The sequence below is a fragment of the Siphateles boraxobius genome, unplaced genomic scaffold, assembly GCF_051911475.1.
Source record: "Siphateles boraxobius isolate OS27281-9 unplaced genomic scaffold, OSU_SipBor_1 46, whole genome shotgun sequence".
Classification (NCBI taxonomy): Eukaryota; Metazoa; Chordata; class Actinopteri; order Cypriniformes; family Leuciscidae; genus Siphateles; species Siphateles boraxobius.
Window position 1 is genome coordinate 6,444,553 of NW_027509097.1, and position 23,807 is coordinate 6,468,359.

Here is a 23,807-nt window from a genome sequence, read left to right on the forward strand (position 1 = left end):
GCATTCCAGCAGTAGACTTCCAGTTCCCTTTACATTTTGCTTTTGCAAAGAGCTCATACAGTTGTAAAAAATTAGCAACTTTAAGATTTCTCACACACACACACACACACACACACACACACACACACACACACACACACACACACACACACACACACACACACACACACACACACACACACACACACACACACACACACACACTGTAGGGTGCGATTTGTGAAAAAAGCAGGGGTGCTCACATTTCAAGCTTTCTATAGACATATTTATTTCTTATCGTGACTGAGGCAAGTAGCCTATATAGTTTTTGTTTATTTTTGTGACGCGCAGTTCATGGAGGCCGAGACGGCAGAAAGCGCATACTGTTTGTTTTCTTTATTTTACAAAAGCACGTTTTGTTGTTATAGTGAGTGTACATAAATAAAAGTAGACACTTAACAGTTTAAAATTATGTCTTATCTGTTTGACCAAAAATTTAGTATTTTAAAGGACAAGTTCGGTATTTTACACTTAAAGCCCTGTTTTAAGATAGTTTCTGATGAAATAGAACGGTTAAGATTGAAATTTGGACAAATGCTGCTGTCCCGAGAATTTTCGGTTTCTGTATTGGTCTATTATTCAAGCTCTCAACGGAAGAATGTCCGGTTGTGAGGCGTTTGGAAAAATAGGTCCACAGTTTTACAACGAATGGTAAAACACCTGTTGGAAAGCATCTTTTGCAGCGACTGTTGTGTGAGCATATCAGTGAACACCCCAGACCACTCAGTGAGTTTCACGTCTTTGTAAACTAAAGTTTAATGCGTTTTATGAATGATTCTTCCAGTCCCCCTATGAAACCAATGTCGAGGTGAGGGGGTGCTACCACAGAAACTGAAAATTCTCAGGACAGCAGCATTTGTCCAAATTTCAATCTTAAAGTCCCTGTTAAGTCAACTTTAAAAAAATATTCTAAACACATTTTAAATGTTAGAAATGTATTGCTAAAACATATTACAAAGACTGTGAACTGTGAAGTACTGAATTGTGGAGTTAGATCGTTAAACAGTTTTTCACCATTGCTATTGAGAGTGAGGAGTCACGTGCCGATTTGGGCGGGGTCTGAGCCTGTCGGCCATGATGGTAGGAGATGCTATCGGTTGCCAGGGGCAACGCCTTCAGAACTTCACAGAGGCGCTACTAAACATTCCAGAGCTCTTTAATTTTCACTCATTTATTATTTTGGCGGGACAGAGACGGATCTACGAATATGAGGGGGAAAAAGGAAGAAAGTAAAGCAATGCAAAAAGATAAGGTGAAAGAAAAGGGACCTTACAGGAACAAGCTCACACCAAGCGCAAAACAGCGGTATTTGGAGAAGTAGCATCAAGATATTTGTTCTTTTGCACTAATAACAGTAGGCCTATTATTATTATTACTTATGTTGTCCAAAAAATATATATTCAGTTCTCAATAAATATTGTTAAGCCATATCAAGTTGTTTCAAGCATTTATTTCAAAGAAATAAAAAAGTAATGAACAAGGCACTCAAACAACACTTTTGCACATGTTCGTTAAGGCACAGCAGACAATCTTATCAAAGGCATCAGCCAACCAAGCAATCCAGCGTCTCGTCAGGTCAGAGACTTGCTTTCCCTGATGCTGTGTCCATTTCGGTAACCTAAAAAACTCTATTCCATTGTTCCTATGTTTTCCGTATGTATCGTGTGAGGTACTGGAGCAGTTTTTAAACGCAGCAGTGACGTCCAGGCATGGTAAAACAGTGCGGAATTGCGAGAATCTTCTCTACTACCGAGTTAACAACACACGTAAACAATCATGTTTTCATTGTTTTGCCGTGGTAATCCTGCCAACATGGCGGAGAGGGGAGGGGCTCTGTACAATGACGACAACTCCTCACTCTCAATTTTCCGGATTTTTTGGGCGGGTCTAAAACGGGGCTCGATGACGCACTGGATGAGCCCTCGATGACCCCTGAGCTCCTGGACACGCCCCTACTTGATGACGCACTGGAGCCACAGAGGCTGACCGCTCCCCTAACAATATAAATAGAGCACATTCACGTCAGTTTGCCGCTCAATCGTGAGTTATTGTCAGTATTATTAGTTACTAAAGCCTACAGTTTGCTATGCATTCGTCACGGAAATGCGTACTACCTGGATGCGGTCACGTACAAAACAGATCGGCGTCCTTATTTACATTTCCAAAAAACGATCATATAAAGAAGAGGTGGATTAATTTTGTGAAGAGCCACTTTGTGAATTTTGTGAAGAGACAGCTGAGGAAAACCGCAAACACCCGCCTCTGTAGTGATCATTTTACACGGGATAGTTTTATAAACTTTCGTCGGAGACAAGGGATTCACTGATAATCCGCTGTTACTGGTGAATGGGGCCGAGCCAACTATCTCCCGCCTCGGCCTTCATCCTCCCGTCGCGCCGACAACTGGGGAGTGCTTCCCGCGAGTGGGCGTGGTTTCAGCGCAGCCAGTGGACAGCGTTTGAGAGCAGAGGCTACTGCTAATTTGTTCAAGATTTTGATAGCTTATTTTATGTACTTGCCGGCTTTTTTATCATTCAAATTTGGTTGGGTGGCTAATAAAACATTTTTCTGTGGTGTGACAAACTCAGAACACATACTTAATTTTGACTTTACAGGGACTTTAACTGTTCTATTTCTTCAGAAACGATCTTAAAACAGGGCTTTAAGTGTAAAATACCGAACTTGTCCTTTAAGGTCTTTCTGCTAATGAGAAAAAAAAATCTCATTAGCGCACATGTCAAGTGAACATGCCAGCGTGTTCGTTGAACGCAAAGTTAACATGCCAGAATAAAACCGATTTTAGAACAATGCGTAGCGCCACTCGGCCTGGTGTGTCAAAACACTTATTTATAAACTTCAATATTTCATACAAAACAATCACAAAATGCTCATTCATGGATTATGGTAACTGGACATAATTGCCCAATCCAGTAAAATAACCCATCATTCATATTGCGACAATAGGCAACATTCAAAACGACATACAATATCTGATGCTCTTTTACAAGAATTACAGGACATCTGAAAGAACTTGTTGTTTTGGAGAACTCCAGTTCTTCTCATTTGAAGCGTGTTGCAGAGAAGAAGCAGTCAGTCAGGCGCAGATGCTCAGAGGAGGAATGTGGCTGAAAAGCCTCTGGTTCCTGGAATGCCCCTGGCTTTATCAGGCCATAATGGAATTACCTCAGATCGGGCCCACAAAGAGGGGTTACTGGAACTGCTGAGGGCCCTTTGTTTTGACAGCACTCACACGATTATGATATTCATGCTTGTGGTGGTTCGACATGTGTATACGTGGTGCTTGTTGTTGTTTTCACATATTCTGCACGTCAGTAGCACATTTCTTTGCTGTGAGCATCTGTTGTCTTTTGTGAATCTGAAAGAAATAGAACAATGGAATATGTCTAAGTATGAGTCTTTACATCGTTTTTTTTCTTTAAAAATAGATTTATAATCTGGTTTAGAAAGTTTAAGGGAGGACACAAAAACACATTGAGAAGCAGATTTCTAATTTGTTATTCTTTGCCTGTTAATGCCAAAACTATTTTCAACAACAATGCGTGCAACCTAGGAATCATCAATAGCAAGAGGATGTGAAGAGCTTCAAGATGGAGCTGTCATTTGTGTGCAAAAACTCCCTTCCTGGAAATGTCACAGTGACCCATTTAAAGGTGATGATTGTCATTTTTTTCCATGTTTAAATACTTTTTCTCTCCTTTCCCAGTCGAACACGCAGAGACAACTATAAATAAGCCATTTGTAGGTTGATTTCCCTGAAAAGTGTAAACATTGTGGCTCTGTGGTGATATTAAAACATTGCTCTGTTTGTTTGAGTGGCCCCACACAGAAACATCATCTCAACCAATGGCGTGAGTTTGGGGCGGGATCACGACGGTCCGATTTTGCAAGTCAAAACAAAAGCTTGTGAGATTATTAGTAATAGTACATATTCTTTTTTTAATTCATGCACATTCTATTTCATGTATATTTTATGAATCATTTTGTACATATTAATACATTCAAGTAGATATCAGTAGGCTATACCCAGAGACTCAAAAACAATCCGCAGCAACAGTGTAAAAGTAGCTCAATTTCGCAGGAAAACTTGCGACTTGGCAGCACTGCACAAGATACACATACACAGTTCACGCAGACCCTGGGAGTCAAACCCAAATTATACTTCGCGTTTACAGTTTTTAAGCAATTTACTGCTGCCTGCCATTCTAAAAAGATTTTTCTGACTTTTTGATGCTTTCAGCGTAAATTCTGGAAATTTGGCTGTTACAAAAGAGCATAAAGAAAGATGTTCTCTGGAGCGCAGCTATCCACTGAAGTATTTGTAATGAGTTTAGAGTTTGCCAAAGTTTGCAGTGCAGGGAAGTCATGAGTCACAATTCTTGGTCAGTTGTTTGGCATGATCCAGAATCAGAGGCTTTCCCTCGAACATCTCTCGTTCTGAAATGATCTCCACACACCTCAGTCAATGATTTTATTTATATTGATTGCCTCTATTTCAAACTATGAAAATCTTTGTTTAAGTCCGAAAAATAGCCTAATAAACACTAGCTATCAAGAATGCGTCAGGGGGAAGTGGGAAATATTGCCATTGCTCACACATGAGCTCAAGCCCAGATTCCACTGTTAGTCATCAGACAATAAATAAGAGACTCTTTTATACACTGAAGCACTTCTGCTCACAGTGCAACATGCTGATCGTTTTATTTGCCAATATGTCGGCACGTCCACTTTGATTGTTTTGAAGCGAATGAAAGTAACATTTCATTATTGTTTCAACATTGGGTTGGTCTAGTATCACCAATTGCATAAAAGCAAACACATAATTCATCCACTCAACAAGTCACATTATTGTAATGATGGCAACATTTTTAATTTGCTCTTCAGAGCTTTGTTCCAGTATGTATGGCTTGTGTCTATCAGCTCAATGGCTGGTTAGACCATCTGAAACCAAAAATGGGTAAATGCTATAAAAAGCAATCTAAGTCATACTTCCATTAACATGAATTATGAGAGATATGTAAAGGACCGAGAGAGGACTTGTAGGTTCCTCTTTGCGATGATGAATTGATGATCGGTATCAGAACAGTCTTGTGTCAGGCACATTTTGTGGTTGGAGGAAGGAGGTCTTACTAATGTGGTGTATGCGTCATTTTACTGACGGAAAATTATTTCTTCAATGAGCTAAACTTGTTTGGACATCTCCCAACATCTCCCCTGTGTGGTAATATCCACTCACGCACACATGATATACTGATATAACCACATACACAGAGAAAACTCACACCCAAGAACTGCCAACCATCAAAAGACAGCCATAAAATACTACAGATAAACAGTTCTTTAATAATCTCACTATGTTAAAGTATTGTTTTAAGACTAAAAAAAGTAAAAGTTTGGAGACTTACAGTACTTTATTAAATTGGTCTGGTTTAATTTGTGGCCTGAAAGTGTATAAAGTCATAATCATGGGAAATCGAAAAGGGTTTTATAGACTCATCCTATTATGGAGAACCTTTTGAAGTCCTATAAAAACACTTGATTCTCTAGTATTTTGGAAAACCAAACTGGATTTTAAACTGGTTTCTCCTTTAAATGTATTAAAACCAGTAATTGCATAGGCCAAGCAGTATGTACAAATGATTGAGAACATGGGCTGAATAGAAGTTTTTCCTAAATGTCTCTTGAATTTCATTGGTTTTGTGTTCTTGGCATCCAATAATACACAGTATAAAACACATTGTAGTTAACACAAACCATGTTTATCCTCACAGAAAGTGAATACGTATTTCATTTAGTCGGGGTCATGTTTTCCATTATATTGTTTAGAGAGAGTGTTTGTGGTTTTTCAAGATGAGACCTGTCCATGTTGACATCTTGCACCAAAATACTGTAGAGTTTGATTGGACGTGCAATCTTTGACATTACCAACAAAAGATATGGGAAGTGTTTTCTCTTCCCACTAAACATTTGCTTTCTTTATTGTCCATATGGCTGGTTCCATTTAGTATTGTACTGTCCCTTTTTTACTACTTTATTAATTCAAATTTTTAATGTCCAGTGAACCATACCAACTCAAAAACCCTTTACAGGAAATTACCCCAAAAAGCATTCACATCCTCATAGAATTTGTAATTACATCTTGTAAGATGGGAACTGTTTGTGAGCTCCTACTTGTACCACGTGACTGCTGTACCACCTGACCTGATTCATTTAAGCGTTGATATTGGTGCCATAGAAATGCATAATTACTAGTTCGAGGACGTGAACAGCTCCACATTTTGTCATCTCGAGAATACGATAATTACGACATGGTGTGAATGCAGCATAAGAACCTACATTTTTAAGATCGCAGGAACTACAATCTGTTGTCGTTTAGATTTTTTTACAATCTTCATGACAAGAAATGTGACATATTCAACAAACTTAATTTCCTTTAAAAAAACATGTGACATATTCAACAAGCTTAATTTCCTTTAAAAAACATTGAGTAATTTATTTCCAAAATTTCAACAGTACACAGGAAATGGATATAGCTTAGTCACTGAAGTATGCAACTGATTTTTGATAGTCAATGTCAATTGTCAGATTCAGTTACTGTTATCTGCTTTTGAGGCACATTGATGGAAAATGAGGCGGGTGTGTGTTTTCAAATGCTTTCCTGGATTTAGCTGCCAAGTGATTAAAAAACAAAGCATATTTTACCAGCTGAACTAACCCTTCACCCCTTGAGTAAACATTGAGTCTCATTCCGGACAACAGTGAGCCAATCTTGTGGGCAGCCTTGACCCCAGACTCCATTTCAACAGATAGCAGATGAAGCAATCGCCACACATGACTGATGGCCAGTAATACAAATTACCACAGGAACAATGCATGAGGAATCTTACTGGTCATTGGACTGGATAATGTGTGAATGAACCGTCCAGAAAGGACAAATACAGAATGTCTTAGAATTTGGTTTGGAAAAAAAGAAAATGTCTTTTTCTTTCATGACAACATCACTTGAGCTTCATAAACTGCATGTTTGTGTAAAACCTGATAATCATTGTCTCCAGCATGAGAATGATCTGAACAGTATCTTGTTTTTCAGTGGAACCAACAACATCTGAGCATCTATACAAAGAGTTTACGTTCTCATATATTTACAGTTGCAAGAAAAAGTTTGTGAAACCTTTGGTTTCCTGCATTTTTTCACCGATTGTTTAGACCTAATATGCAAAATTCACTTTTACATGGTGTTTGAACATAAATGTGTGTCGGCAGTGTGTGTACACAGCTACTCTACACTGTAAAAAATTATTCCTTAAAAAAAACGGATAATGTACTGGCAGAAAATTACTAGGACATTTTCTCTAATTTAATATATATGTATATATATTAAATTAAACAATGTGCAAAGCACCATTAAAGAGTGCTTATATTGTGGAATACGTTTTTAGACATTAAACAAACAAGGGACAGAATTAAAAAAAAAACATGAGCAGGTACTTGCACAATATCAGTGTTGCACCAAATAGCTCACAAAATTCTTCAAAAAAAATGCAGAATTTGTGAAAGTCAAGATTCAAAACATTTTCAAATGCAATGCAATACAAATACAGAAACAAAGGGTATACGAAGACAGGGCTGCTGCTTTTATCATTAAAAATTGCTTTAGACTTATAGCCAATAATGTTGAAAATCCACCCACTACTCCTTTTTAATCCCCATAAATCATAAGCAGTGTCTCAGATTAAGCCATTTGCAGATTTTACCTTTCGTGATGTCACAAAATGCCTTGCCCCGGCCCACGACTGCTGCCGGACTCTGCCATAGTGCAGGTATGACGTCACTTTGTAGGCCAACCGGCAGTTAGCATCACTCTGGTCCCCAAGAAATGTACTAATAGACATGTACGCCAAATTATTACATTCAAGAAAAATTTCTCCAAGAGCAAAATTCTACTGGAGATCTTTGGTAGAAGATATAGATTGTAAAAGGGCCTGGCTTTTACCTGGAAAATATTGTATGTCCAATAAGGCTAAGGAAATATATTTACATAATTTTTTTACATATAATATATCCTGTCAAGTCAACTAATATTTCCAAATATATGGACATTGACAGCCTATGTGCTTTTTGTAAACAAGCAGAGAAGACATTTGCACATTTGTTTTATGATTGCCCGAAATCCAAATAATTTTGGTCTGACCTTGGTTCTTACATATTTGATTCTGCCAGTGTGACCATTGTTTATTTTAAATGGCAAATACTTAATTCATAAACAAAAGTTTGCTAATGGTATTCTATCCTATACTTATTTTGAAACTGAATTAATCTCACTTCTTAAATCTCTTCGTTATATAAATGATTAAAAATTCCTTGACAATGTTATGTTATTGAGCATTATTTTTTATTTTTTTTAAAGCATCACGCTAGTCCCCTCGACAACAAATCAACAATTTTCCCATAGGCTTTTGGATTATCGCAAAAAACAAGCTCTGTGATCAACAAAAGTTTATGTAACTGATACGTTTTGTCACAACTTGTGACTTTGAACACAACTTTTATGAATTTTGAAGCCTAAATGCAATCACCAGAAGTAAAACGCTAAAGGTAGGCTATAAACGAACTACTCCAGGTCCGAATTCATGGTCACCATCACTAAGCTTCCGACAACTCTTTCAGTTTTTACCTAAAAAAAAACATTTTCCCAGAAAATTTGAGTTAGAACAGTTTATAAGAGCACATACGATGCTGTTAATGCGGACTGAGCGTACCTTTTCAGCATGATGACGTTTAATGTCCCCGACAGCCTCTGTAGTCCCATTTAGCCTCTTGTTAGCAACCACCTTTGCCGTCTAACAAGACACATAACCGCTTAATAAATTCACGAGAGGTAATACTGATGTATTTCATGTCGTAGATTAAAACGTGAAAGTGTCTTGAGCTTGTGTTCACCACAGACCTTATTTCAACCAAAACTCCATTCAAAAAACCCATTGACTTTTGGACGATGGAACCAGAAGTGCTAAAAATGCGTTTTGGCCTACGAAGTAATGTCATACCTGCACCACTCTATTAGCATAGACCCCGTGCTGAGTGAGCTGTACAGCCCGCCATGTTTATCTCCTCGCCAGAGCATTTAACAGCAGCATTAAAGTAAGAAATTAATTCTTATTAAAGCTACTAAAGTTAATTCAATCAAGAGCAGTGAGTGATTTTCTGTTTTTCTTTTGTTGTTTGATTCATATTCACAGCATATATAGCTGGGACTATTACGCTGCTTTCTCTTTAACACACAATCTCATATACACATGTGATTTCTGTACTTGCTGTTTTACATGCACAGACATATCTGATTGTGTTTATGTGATCTTTGTTTGACAACCTTGTGTGTATTTGACAGTTTAAGTGCCAATAAGAGAACTTAGTTTAATACTCACGGGACGCGTTGTCTGACATCCAGCTCTCTGTGCGCGTGCTTCGGATGTGTGCACTCAGAAAAACATATTTCAAAAGTTTTAAAGTGATATGGCTTTAAAAAGCAAGCAGATAATAAACTTGGCAATGACACGTGAGCGTGACAGAGATAATCAAAACCAAACAGATGTTTTAGTTTTTGGCAGAAAATCAGAGGCACAAGCTGTAGGCTCCGCCCTCTTCTGGAAAAGGGGGTAGGGAGCAGCAGCTTATTTGCATTTAAAGATACATGCATAAAAACAGCATGCTTTTCCTTCCACTCAAAAAATGGGCATTTACAACATGGTATAATAAATGATCTGTGGTGTATTTTTAGCTGAAACTTAAGACACCTAAGACTTATTTTACATTTGTAAAAAGGCGCATACACAGACACAATCTGATTAAATTAATAAGACTCAAACAGTTGTACTTATCAAATTTGTATTGAAGATATTTGCTGGAAAAAGTAAGTGAACCCCGTGGTAATTGTTTCACCACACTCTTAAGGCCCGTTCACATCAAGGACGATAACTATAAAGATATAGTTCTAAATTTCGTTCTCGGTATTAAAGAACTGTGGAGTTCATACCACACCTATAACTATAACGGCACAGAGAAACAATATTGTTTGAGTAACTTTCAGAATGATTTTATCTAGCTGATGAACGATAAAAACATTGACAGAATCCATCCTGTTGTAATGAGGCAGAGCATTTAAAGTGACAGGCAAGCACACGCCTAGAATAAACAGAACAATATCCGCCGCTGGTGTGGGTGCTAATAGAGTTATCTTTATAGTTATCGTTCTTGCTGTGAACGAGCCTTTACAAGAAAAGGTTCGATATAGAACCTTAAAGGGTTCTTACAGGTGCTTCATATAGAGCCTTTTAATGGTTTCGATAATGGTCATCCCAACCATCCCATGATGGTTCCCATCATGGGAATCCCAATTTTATGGATCTAGATTTAATTATTTAATCCCCTGGTAGCAGAACATTTGGCCCACTTATTTATTATTTTTTTCCATTTCACATATTTTAGTAATCACCATAAATTAGGTATCATTCGAAAGCTTAAACACTCAAAATTCATCCTGTGAAAACTATTTCGAAATTGGACATTGCCTTACAATGGAATTGGTACGTTAAAACCTTGTAGTGAGCTCAGATTGTGTGATATCAACTTCAAATTTGGAACAGAGCTTGGTTAGATATACAGTATGTCTTTGATTTTCTTGTCCAAATTATTTTGTAAAATATTTTTTGTGATTATTTAATTATTTTAATTTCATTTTATGAATTAAGCAGCTCGTAAACATATTTTGTCAGTAGAAAGAAATGTAATAATCCATTAAACAAGAGGTATAATGCAATCATTGTTTTCAACCAAAATCTGAAAAAATTTTATGCTTTTTTGCTGTTCATTTACACGACAACAGCATTTTGGGGATCTGAATCTGGAATTTTTTTTAAACGACCTCCGTGTAAACTACAAAAAGACGAATTTATGAAAACGGTGATGCCATGTGCATGTATATCTACTCTTTACAAAGTGACATCGCCAACTACTTGCCTGGCAGCAGAATACAGGGTTTTTAAGTAATTTTTCTGATCCATGTGAAAGGGGATCGTTTTGACCACTTTGTCTGTAAGTGAAAAATACAATAAAACATTTCTGTTTTTTTATATATCGTTGCTGTGTAAACGTACCCTAAAACATTTCTCCTTAGAACCTTTTATGGCATAAAGTGCCCTTTTTTTCTAAGGTAATTGGAGTCAGGTTGCCTACAATTAATGCATAATATTATATATGTATATATATTTTGTCTTTAATTCTTTGTTTTAATTTGTTTTAAATTCCAAAATGTGGTATTTCTCCCGATTTAAATGAAAAGAAAAATAATCCAAGATTTTCAATTTGGTCATTATTTGCAGACTCGTGCAACGCAGTTAATCATTAGGTTTTATATACAATAGCAGTGTGTCTTAACTTGACTGACTTTACAGACCTTTGTCCCATATCCATATTTTAACTGGCTTCGCTTTATCTTTTTGAAAAAAGCTTCCTATAATGACACAGCTAGTTTTCCCGTTTCCCAGTATTCAGATTTAAATATCTTGAAGATGTGAATGCACTTTGTTTTGACCTGTTTACACATGTATACGCACAAACATATATGCCTATATCATAATAAATCATTAAGTCACAGTGGGGCTGAAATTCCGTAGTAGTAGATGTTTGATGGGTTAAAGAGTGAGGCAGGAAGAGTGCTGATGCTGGAAACGGGTGGCGTGAGAGGGCACATCTGTTCCTGAGAGTGACTCACATCTCTCGCTCATCTGTCTCATGTGCCGTGTGAGCTGGAAATCAAAAGTTCCTAAATGAGATAAATCCAAATCCGTGAGAACTAACTAAAGAACCCACAGCGGGTTTGGTCCATTTTGGGTCTATTGTTTGCCTGTGTGTGCATATTTTATACTTACTGTAACACTCCAGCACAGTCAAAGGTTTATCATTAATTCTGTGCGTCTCAGTGGGTGGTCCGCTAAGATTTCCCACATTTACAGTAAGTGTCTGAGGTTTATTTCTTTTTGGTGGCTTAGATACGATCTCTACAAACCAGTGTCTCTCAATGAAACATCAGTGCAGTCCACACTTCTGGGCCACATGTGTGTGAGAATGAGTCAGAGAAAACCTTCAAGTTTGCCATTGTTAACATCATCGCTATTATAACTCCCCTTTCACTTTTTTTCAGTATTTTCTTCAGTTAATTATTCAACATCTCTCAATTCCTGTCGCCGTTGTGAGCCTTCAGGTCCATTCTGAACTCGGGTCAAAGAAGTACTTGAGGTCAATCATCAAAGAAATGATGTATCATATTCTTTCCTGACTTACTACTGCTAATTTTTGTTTTTGGAAGAGTGTGCACTCCACAACAATGGGCTTTTATGACTACAATTTATGTCTGTAATAATCTATATTCTTGAACATGTAGAGATTGCGTGTACAGGAAAAACGTCATTGAAAATGTCCCTTTGTACAGATTTTATAACAGAAGCTAATGCAAAGAAAAAATAATTTGCTAAATTAAAAGCATCAGTACTCTAAGACCTTTGGATCTCATAATACTTTATGTGCATATAATCACAGTTAGAAGCAATAGAAATCATTGGATCAAGATGGTTGGAAAAAGCTTATTTATATGGCTGTTTGTGTGTTTTTGTGACATCATCTCTATTAGTTCTAACAAGCTAAAGAGGAATTTAGAGTTTTGCTCTCAAAAATCTGATATGAGCTGCTTACAGCTCGTAAACGTTGCAACATACATCTCAGCAACGCAGTAATTTTCCAGCAACTACTTTTCCGGGGAAAAATTGTGCCATGTGTGCTTTCGAAAGAAAATGTTAAGTAAACAAAGCAATTTGCCTGCACATTTTTTACTGTGCTAAGAAATCTCAGCCTACATGAAATAGAACTAATTTGCCTCTGTTGCCCCAGCCCTGCCGTTGCCATAGAAACAGCTGTGTTGTTTTGGAGCGTTTGCATACAGTATGTTACTGGATAAATGGACTCAGTGCTGTAAGATCAATGTTTTTTAAAAGAATTGAGCAGCTGTTATTGGCTGCCCTCGCCGTAGCGTCACAGAGAAAACGCAGCGCTTTCAGACCTACTGGCCTGCTACAGTCATCACTGTTCCTTGAGGAATTTGACCTTTATTTTTATGCAGAGAGCACTATGCCTAATTTGCACGGTTTAGATTCTCTCAACTTATGTGTGAGGAATGGATAGACAACTGGCTTTCTGGGACGGTGCATGCAGATGTTTGACCTACAAAGTCTCATTAAAAAGGTGTGACTGTGGTGTTGTGTTGGTGACTATTTTTGACTATTACAGCTACACCCTTTACTAACAGGTGCACAAAGTCAAGCATGTAGCCCTGCAGTGTCTTTAGACAAACATTTACAGTATAGAATGGGGCCCTTTTCTGTTCCAACATGTGAACAGAAAAGAAATGTAAAACAAAGAAATGGTTTACTGAGTCTCGTGTGGAAGAACTTTGCATACACTGGAAAGCCAAAGTGACAGTCAAAGTGACCTATCTCTATTATTAATATTATTGGTGATTTATTGATTGTATTTTTAAATTGAAAATGATAACACATTTTAATAAATAATTTGTAACAAATAATGATTTTATTATTATTAAATAAACAAGAATACATTTTAATACATGTTTTAATAAATACATTTTAATCGACTGTATCGATATGTTTAATATCGGTGTTTATATTGTTATTATTGATAATAATAATACAAAAACAATAATAATTTTAATAAATATATTGATTGTATCAATATCATCATCATTATTATAATTATTATTATTGGTGATTTATTTATTATATTTTAAATTGATGATTATTATAATAAGATTATATTTTAATAAATGTTTTTATAATAAATACATTTTCATTGACTATACTTATCATTATTGTTGTTGCTGTTGTTATTATTATTGGTGTTTTACTTATATTTTTAAACTAAAAATTTTAAAGAATACATTTTAATAAATAATTTGTAATAAATAATTAGATTTATTATTATATTTTAAAAAAAGAGTATATTTTAATATTTTTTTTAATAAATACAGTTTAATTGACTTGATATTAAACATTTATTGTTATTATTATTGAAAATAATAATAATAATCATAATTTTAATAAATAAATTGATTGTATCAATATTATCATAATCATTATTATTGGTGATGTATTTATTATATTTTTAATTGATAATTATAGCAATTATATTTTAATGAATGTTTTCAATAAATACATTTTAATTGACTATCATTATTATTGATATTTATTATTATTGGTGATTTATTTATATATTTTAAAATTCAAAAGACGAATACGTTTTTAAAAATAATTTGTAATAAACAATTAGATTTTTTTATTATTTATTATTATTATTATAAAATAAAAATACATTTTAGTAAATATGTTTTAATAAATACATTTTAATTGACTGATTGTATTAATATCATCAACATCATCATCATCATTATAATTATTATTATGATTATTGGTGATTTTATTTATTTATTATAATTTAATTGGTGATTATAATAATAAAATATATTTAAAATAAATGTTTTTGTAATAAATATAGTTTAATTGACTATAATAATTCATTATTATTAAAACCCAGCAGGGCAGTCACTTTAGACTTGTGCAACCTAGCTGTCTAACAAGCTGAAAGTCTATTGTCATTCAGAGTAGAAAAGGGAATGTGTAAGTCAGTGCTATTGGTCTCCCTGGGGCCTGTATTTCACCATATTTCGGGTAATTTAGACCAGTCAGATTTTTCTCATTGCCAATTATATACACATGCTTGCAAAAACACATACAATTGCCGGATTTGCGGGACTCTGTTTGTCCTAACGTGACACATCACCATGAGGTTCACACAGTGCTTTCCATGCTGTGGAAAACTCAGGCTCAGTTTACCAGACCAAGTTATTCACGATGAATCAAATCCCAGCTGATCTCATCCTGACCTCCCACCCCACTGGGAAAGATCAAAAACAGTTGTTAGTTTGTCAAATCAGCTCTAAAACATCTGGGAAAATTACCAGAGAAAGAATACCAGGTAGAGAGATCAGTGCTTCCAGGAACACACTGCAGAAGTTTCATTTTGGTCTTGGTTATTGTGAATTGTGAAGTTAGAATAAAGGAGGGGAAGAATGTGAAGCAAAAAAGAGATATGGATGGCAGTCAAGTGGGAAAGGATGATGGTAAACATTTAAAGAGAGAGAGAGAGAGAAAGAGAGAGAGAGAGAGAGAGAGAGAGGCAAAAAAAGGAAGTGTTCAACTTATTTTAGTGCTTTTTCATTTTTAGGACTTCATATGGAAAAATCCCTTTCTGCCATTGGTCAGGTCAAATAGATAGTCCCGCCCCAATCTCACGCTATTGATTGTGTAAATGTTGCTGTCTTAATATACTGTACATGACCAGAGGTATATTGTTAGTGAACAATGAACATCCCTACTCCGTCCACACTGCTGAGAGCACCGTTTAGATGAATATGTAAATATGTGCTGCACACTTTGCTTTCAAAAACAAAATAAACACACAACAAAAATGACAAAAGTGTCAGTGTCTCTTTCAATTAGAGTTACGACTTGAGTTTCCACTATAAAGTGACTCTCCAGTTTGTTCACGTCTGATCTTGACGGACTGAAAAGTGGTAATTAACCGGAGAAGATTTCCATCAAAGAAGGCGGAGCCCCAGAGACACACCCATAAATTTAATCGCCATTGACCAATGGCAGTTGAAGGTGTTTACCAGTTTACCTGCACTTTTCTGGAAAGTTTCCTTTGAGAAGTTGTTTTGAACCCCCGAAATGAACTACTAACAAACTTCGTTTTGGCCTGATTTCGTTTGAAATGACGTCATACACGTTCGTTCTTCGATTTCGTGTGAAGTAGGCTATATCGGGCCTTTAGGCTGCTCCGGATGCTCTAACAAATAAAGCAAAGTTTTCAATGCACATCGGAGCAAAATTGTTTGCATTTTACAGGGAAATATATGTACATTGATTTAAAAACAGCAGCCATGCAAGCCACTTACTTAAAGGTTTAGTTCACCCAAAAATGAAAATGATGTCATTAATGACTCCAAAGCCCAAGCCCTTAAGACCTCCGTTCATCTTCAGAACACAGTTTAAGATATTTTAGATTTAGTCCGAGAGCTTTTTGTCCCTCCATTGAAAATGTATGAACGGTATACTGTCCTTGTCCAGAAAGGAAATAAAGACATCATCAAAGTAGTCCATGTGACATCAGTGGGTTAGTTAGAATGTTTTGAAGCATCGGAAATACATTTTGGTCCAAAAATAACAAAAACTAGGACTTTATTCAGCATTGTATTCTCTTCCGGTTCTGTTGTGGATCCGCGTTCATGAGTCCGCTGACGTAAGACGAGCTGACGTGTATCTGGTGCGCCCGAGCTTCGTTTACAGTCTGAGGGAGACGCACGCTGGAAACAAAACAATCTTCACAAACACGTCTAAGGATTTCCACACGGAGGAAAACTTGCATTTTTTTGCCCAGCCATATTTATTTGAACCCGAATACACGGACGCACCAGATACACGTCAGCAGCGTCTTACGTCATCAGCGTCACTGCGGACTCGTGAACGCGGATCCCCAACAGAACCGGAAGACAATACAATGCTGAATAAAGTCATAGTTTTTGTTATTTCTGGAACAAAATGTATTTCCGATGCTTCAAAACATTCTAACTTACTCACTGATGTCACATGGACAACTTTGATGATGTCTTTATTTCCTTTCTGGACAAGGACAGTATACCGTACATACATTTTCAATGGAGGGACAAAAAGCTCTCGGACTAAATCTAAAATATCTTAAACTGTGTTCTGAAGATGAACGGGCTTGGAGCAACATAAGGGTGAGTCTTTAATGACATCATTTTCATTTTTGGGTGAACTAACCCTTTAAAGGTGTTCAATTACTATGAGGAAACTCTTGCAACTCATACACTCTTTATTTGTAGGAGAAACAGTGGAAATGACAATTTCTGGTTTCTAAACTTCTCTCTTTGTTCTTTTTGTTATGTTTTCTTGATCTTAAGATTGAGAATAACAGGGTCTTGCAGTCTTTCTATTTTTGTGGCTTTGGTATTTTGGAATATTATCAGGAAGGAAGATACATTGTATAATGGCTGTTCCGTTTGCGTCAGTGTTGTAGACGGTGCTCTATAGCAATAACTTCTCCAGTGGCGTCTCACAAGAGGAACAGAAATTGGGAAACTGCAGAGAAGACACACTTCCTTGGTCCATTTAGTGATGTTGATTTCTTAAACAAAAGAGTGGTTTCCCTTTAACATGTCTTTGTGAAATGTATTATTGCATGACTATATTTACAATTCAAAGGTGCTCAACGAATCTGTCACACCCAGGTTCGTTTCTGGTAAGTAAGCCATTCATGTTTGTGTGCATGCTTGCATGCCCTATAATTAGATAGATGCATCAAAGACATTCCATGACGGCTCATTAATGCATTTCAGAAGACTATAATGCCTTTTTTAAAAGGTCAGACAAGTGCAAGTAGGTCATTGGTATTTAAAGTCGGCATGAAACAAAAGTTGCGATAGTCTTTTCGTTCCTGTGATGTATATCTGAGTAAAATGACTTTAACACAAAAAGGCAACATTTTGTCCATTGATTGGATCATTGGATCATTGTGGTTTGCTATTGCTATATGATCTCATGTGATTGACAGGAAACACGTCATCAGAGAAGAGATATTGCCGCAAAAGGGAATAAAGTGATAAAATAATTGACCCCTATTATTTGATTTGTTAGGCTAAATGCAAGTTGCACATGCAATGAAAGACACACAACATTCTATTCAGTAAATCTGACTGAATCAAATTAATTTAAAGGCACAGTATGTAAGTTTCGCTGCTAGAGGTCGCTTTAAAACAATTAAATAAGAGGTAGCTTGATGATGTGGTCAATTAGTGTTGAATCATGGGAGTTTTCGTCTTCACCTCCACTGCCGATGGAAAGCGATTCAACAGAAATCATGTTCATGGGTGAGCTAATGTATTAAAGTTTTATTAAGGTTACTGTGGTATGAAGCAGGGCAGGGCCGAGAGCCCAGGACATTTTACGTTGCTGTTTTTATTATGCTTATATTGCAGTAGTCGGCTGCTGCCGCTCCATTCGCTTTGTTGTTTATGCATATTTTAAGATTAAATTTATGATTAAAGTTGCGTTTAAAGTTCGCCTCCTTCTTCCCTGAACTTTATTACAGTTATGTTTGATTGATTGAATTAACATTATTTTATTTCATTCTAATGAAAATGCAACAAGTACTGAATTACTACTTATACAGGTCGCTTTTATTTGACGAATTAAAATTGTTGGGGTAACGCAGCGCTGTTTTACTTGGTCAAAAAATCATTCTAAAAATACATTTGAGTGTGTTGAAAGCTATGTTATAACGTAGCTCTGTGCGTTCGCTCGGTGTCTGGAATGAGACACTTGTTGCACACTGCAGTAAGCTAAATCATAATAATAAAAGCTGGATGACTTGTGTTGCTAAATGGTATGCAATTCATTTTAAAACGTATGGTGGAGAAAATTCTGTATTACTGTTACTACAAATAAAGCTCTTTCTGATTATGCTATGTTAGCCACTTAACAAAATTGTATTGCCTGATTTACTATTTGGGTACTCGAGATACAAACAATAAGACTAACCGTGTTGAGCTATATAACAATGATTAGTTTTCTGTCGCTAAAGGTATCCAAACAGTTGCTCACCTGTCTAATAAAGCGCATAATATTATAGCATCTTTGGCGTTTTCATGGATATCTAGGGTCACTTGGATATGATGCCATTGACAGGTGATGCAAGGACACGAGCCGTTGCACTGGTGCTGATTTCTTTGGATTTAAATAGCATTGGAAACATTTGGGATAATGTAAGGTACATAAGTCAAAAAAATATACACTCACCTAAAGGATTATTAGGAACACCTGTTCAATTTCTCATTAATGCAATTATCTAATCAACCAATCACATTGCAGTTTCTTCAATGCATTTAGGGGTGTGGTCCTGGTCAAGGCAATCGCCTGAACTCCAAACTGAATGTCAGAATGGGAAAGAAAGGTGATTTAAGCAATTTTGAGCATGGCATGGTTGTTGGTGCCAGACGGGCCAGTCTGAGTATTTCACAATCTGCTCAGTTACTGGGATTTTCACGCACAACCATTCCTAGGGTTTACAAAGAATGGTGTGAAAAGGGAAAAACATCCAGTATGCGGCAGTCCTGTGGGCGAAAATGCCTTGTTGATGCTAGAGGTCAGAGGACTGATTCAAGCTGATAGAAGAGCAACTTTGACTGAAATAACCACTCGTTACAACCGAGGTATGCAGCAAAGCTTTTGTGAAGCCACAACTCGCACAACCTTGAGGCGGATGGGCTACAACAGCAGAAGACCCCACCGGGTACCACTCATCTCCACTACAAATAGGAAAAAGAGGCTACGATTTGCAAGAGCTCACCAAAATTGGACAGTTGAAGACTGGAAAAATGTTCACTGGTCTGATGGGTCTCGGTTTCTGTTGAGACATTCAGATGGTAGAGTCAGAATTTGTCGTAAACAGAATGAGAACATGGATCCATCATGCCTTGTTACCACTGTGCAGGCTGGTGGTGGTGGTGTAATGGTGTGGGGGACGTTTTCTTGGCACACTTTAGGCGCCTTAGTGCCAATTGGGCATCGTTTAAATGCCACGGCCTACCTGAGCATTGTTTCTGACCATGTCCATCCCTTTATGGACACCATGTACTCATCCTCTGATGGCTACTTCCAGCAGGATAATGCACCATGTCACAAAGCTCGAATCAATTCAAATTGGTTTCTTGAACATGACAATGAATTCACTGTACTAAAATGGCCCCCACAGTCACCAGATCTCAACCCAATAGAGCATCTTTGGGATGGGGTGGAATGGGAGCTTCGTACCCTGGATGTGCATCCCACAAATCTCCATCAACTGCAAGATGCTATCCTATCAATATGGGCCTACATTTCTAACCCCTAAAATCCACTGGATCGGTCTACGGCGCGTAACGTCAGTGTCGCGGATGCCGGAGCTAATCGCGGCCATTATAGTCAATGCTCTTAAGTCCACCAGCTGCGGACGCAGCGCGTCTCAGAAGCGTCCCAGAAGCGTCTCTCCGCTCCGCAGAGAATAGGTAGCAGGTCTATTTTCGCCGCTTGCCACATCAAGCAGCACAGAGTACATCGTACCGGGCAGGAAGTCAGACACAGAACGGCATAGAGGATCCGGATTTTCAAAATAAAACACCCTGTGAAGACCAACGCTCCGCTGCAGAAACGCGTCTGAGACGCTTCCAGTGGACTTTGACACCGAGCTAGGGACGCATCAAAAACGTGGCGCTGACGTTCCGCGCCGTAGACAGATCCAGTGGATTTTAGGGGTAAAGAATGCTTTCAGCACCTTGTTGAATCAATGCCACGTAGAATTAAGGCAGTTCTGAAGGCGAAAGGGGGTCAAACACAGTATTAGTATGGTGTTCCTAATAATCCTTTAGGTGAGTGTATAGCATTGCTCTAATGGTTTTTGGAGACATATTACATATTATGCTTTTAATCAGTTCAATCCCACATTTAGGATTTGAGTCCTGTTTTGTGTTTATTTGAAACAAAGTTGAATTACTGTAGCATGATTTACAAGAAAATACTATTTGGCTTTTTTAAATCAACATTTCACATTTAATCCAGCGTGTTACTTGCCATTTTTTTATGATTAATATTTGTGAAATTTCAACTTTTTTTCAGTGTTGATTAATTACCATCTGAATGTGCCCCTTCACATGTAAATTGTGTTTCACATGATCAAGTTTATTGTATTTCTCAATGGCCAACTTCAGGCTGAAAGCTTCCATAGAAAAGTCTGGTTGATGTTCTAAGGATGTGAAAGTCTCCCCACACGTGACTTTTCCATCAAACCACTCTGTTATTTTTTCAGAGAAATCAATTGAAACTGCAAACAGAGCAGTAACTCATAAATAATGAAATGAGCTTTCCTGTGGAATGGTGAAATTATTTAAATGGGCAAACTGCTTTTCAGCCATCAAAATAGAGACCGTGTGTGTACAGTAATGCAAAATGTGACAAAATAAAATTGATGCTGCCTTCGTGCAAGGTTATATATATGTTCTATAATGAAGATCATAGTATCAAATTCAAAATGTTTTCAGTACCACAGAGATTCATTTAGTGTTTTAAATTTTCACTATTAAGAGTAAAAGGGGATGAGTATTTTCCTATATGTGTGGAATCGCTTGCGCATGTATGTGAGAGGTGAGCTTTATGTTTTCACCATTAGTAATTTGGCAATGGAACTACATGTATTGATTTAATTCGATCGAGCCAAGCACCATTAATAGGTCAGAGGATCTGTTGTTATGACCGTTGAAACAAAACTGTTATATTATTTGAAAATGTCAACATGCCCATTCTGTTAGCATTTGTATTTGATGTATTTTTCTAATATACATGAGGGATCCACACATCTACATCTGTATTGGCCTGTCGATGTCTGTATTTGCTGTCTCAGATATGAGTGTTATTAAATGTGTTTTATGGTGTCAGACAATAATTTTAAATGATTTAAATAATTTAACAATGATCAAAACCTGGTGATGTGGGTTTTGTGTGTGCTAATCATCCAAAAAAAACAAGTACTTTACATTATATATAAACTAATCTCAATTGCAGAAAACTGGAAGTACAAGATGACAGATGAATCCTAGACAATAATGAGTGACGTTAACAAGTGCTTAGTCATATTTACACGAATAATGAGTCAATCTTTTGAAACACCCTTAACATCACAAAACACATCAAGGCTGAATCATTTAAGACACACTGAAGGTATGTGTTCTCTTAGATTTTCTACTATGCTTTATAAAATATAACAGTAGTTTAATCACATGCAGATTCAACCAGACACAATGCAATGTGTGTGAGGTTATTCTCCCTTCCCAATTCTGCGTAAAGGAATTGTTCAGACAAAAATTCTGTTCAATTTACTCATCTTCAGGTCCATCCAATCCTGGTTCATAGTTTTTTTTTTCTTAGAACACAAGTAGAACATTTGCATAATTATTTTCCAGTAAAGTTGATAGCGACCATACCTGTAAAACACCATTGGCCTGTTGTATGAACCTAGCTGAACAAACTCTGGCCTGGTTTCACAGGCAAGGCTAGATTAAGCCTTAGTTCAATTAGGACATTTAAGTATAAACATGCCTTAGTTTCATGTTTGCATGACATGTGGGCTTAATAAATCGTTATCTTGAGCAAAATAATTAAGCTGACATTTAGTAAAATGTATATCTTTCATCTCGAATATATATACAAATTAAATTTTTGTCTTTTAGTTTGTGCTTACGCGCTCTACTACGCAAGAAACGAGTCTATGATGGAATCTGAAAATAAAGCAAAATAACTGAGAAAAAATGAGAATTAGTCCTCAGATGCCATTATTACTCCACCAATACGTTTTTGGCAAACAGACTGAAACAGGGTGAACTGTCCTTCAAATGTTAAGAACAGGTAGGTCAGGAGCCAGTGCAGCTTCACAAAAACACATGACTGTTTGTGTATAGAGTCGTGTATAGACAAATTATTTTTGAATGATGAGAATGTTCCTGCAAAATAACATAGCTGAAATAACAGCTATCAGCCAAGCTCTCAAACACATTGTGATGTGGTATCTCATTTTCAGGAAACACATGAGGATTCAAACAGGGTTGAAACCGTTTTTCTTTAAACCTCTAAATGTGGGCTGTGGTCGCTGTTATAGGAATGTGTTTGGTAAAGAGAGAAGAGAAACACCATATCAGATATCAGTTCAAATCGAAAAGAGCTACGCCGCTCTTGGAAAGGCACTGCATGTGTTCCAGTAAGCTGACAGTCCATCACCGCAGGTCAGAAGGTGAAACGGAAGTGAAAACACAGCAGAGCAAAGATCCAAGATATCTGACTGGCTCCGAATGAAGCTTTATTTCTTGTACATTTCTACATACATTTCTCTCCCTGCTCACACAAGCTTTCCAAGCTTTCTCAGCGCATGGGTGAGATGTCTTCCAGTCAAAATACGCCTACATGTAACCTGTTCTCTGCGCCAAAACATGGTTCTTCAGGCAATTGTGTGTGGGTCTGATGAGTGGTTTCTTTATGTTTGAGGAATGTGTAGCAAACCTTCAGGTGTTACCTTCTCTCTGTCCAACACAGCAGACAGGAAACCTCTCTCATCTCTCTGGTTTCCTGTGCTTAGATCTTTCGAACGCTCTGCAGTCTCTCTCTCTCTCTCTCTCTCTCTCTCTCTCTCTCTCTTTCTCTCTCTCTCTTTCTCTCTCTCTCTCTTTTCACTGTCTATATCATTTTGGTTGCTTGGCTTTGTTTGAACTTCTTTTTTTTATTGTTTAGGTCTACAATCCAAAAGTCGCTTTGTCAGTTACACTGGTTAGCTGTTCACCTCATCACCACTGAGCTCTTTTCGATGATTGTCACATCTTTCAAGCTCCATCCTCCACTGAAGTCAGACATTTAAAGTTAGTAAATCGTCTTCAGAGAAAGAATAGGAAAAATACTTCCCAAATCAAGGCTGCTGAAAAGTGGACGGTCGCTATTGTGCTATAGCAGCCAGCTGTAATCTGAGTGCAA

The 23,807-nt window shown here is 37.0% G+C and overlaps 1 long non-coding RNA gene across 1 annotated transcript; it reads right to left on the minus strand.

Moving 5' to 3' along the window:
* Positions 1 to 243: 243 nt before the first annotated feature.
* LOC143709803 (uncharacterized) lies at positions 244 to 9,553 on the minus strand. Its single transcript, XR_013194403.1, has 2 exons — positions 9,483 to 9,553; positions 244 to 3,415 (listed from the first exon to the last, which is right to left on the minus strand). It is a non-coding gene; the product is annotated as an uncharacterized LOC143709803 (long non-coding RNA).
* Between the last annotated feature and the right edge of the window lie 14,254 nt (positions 9,554 to 23,807).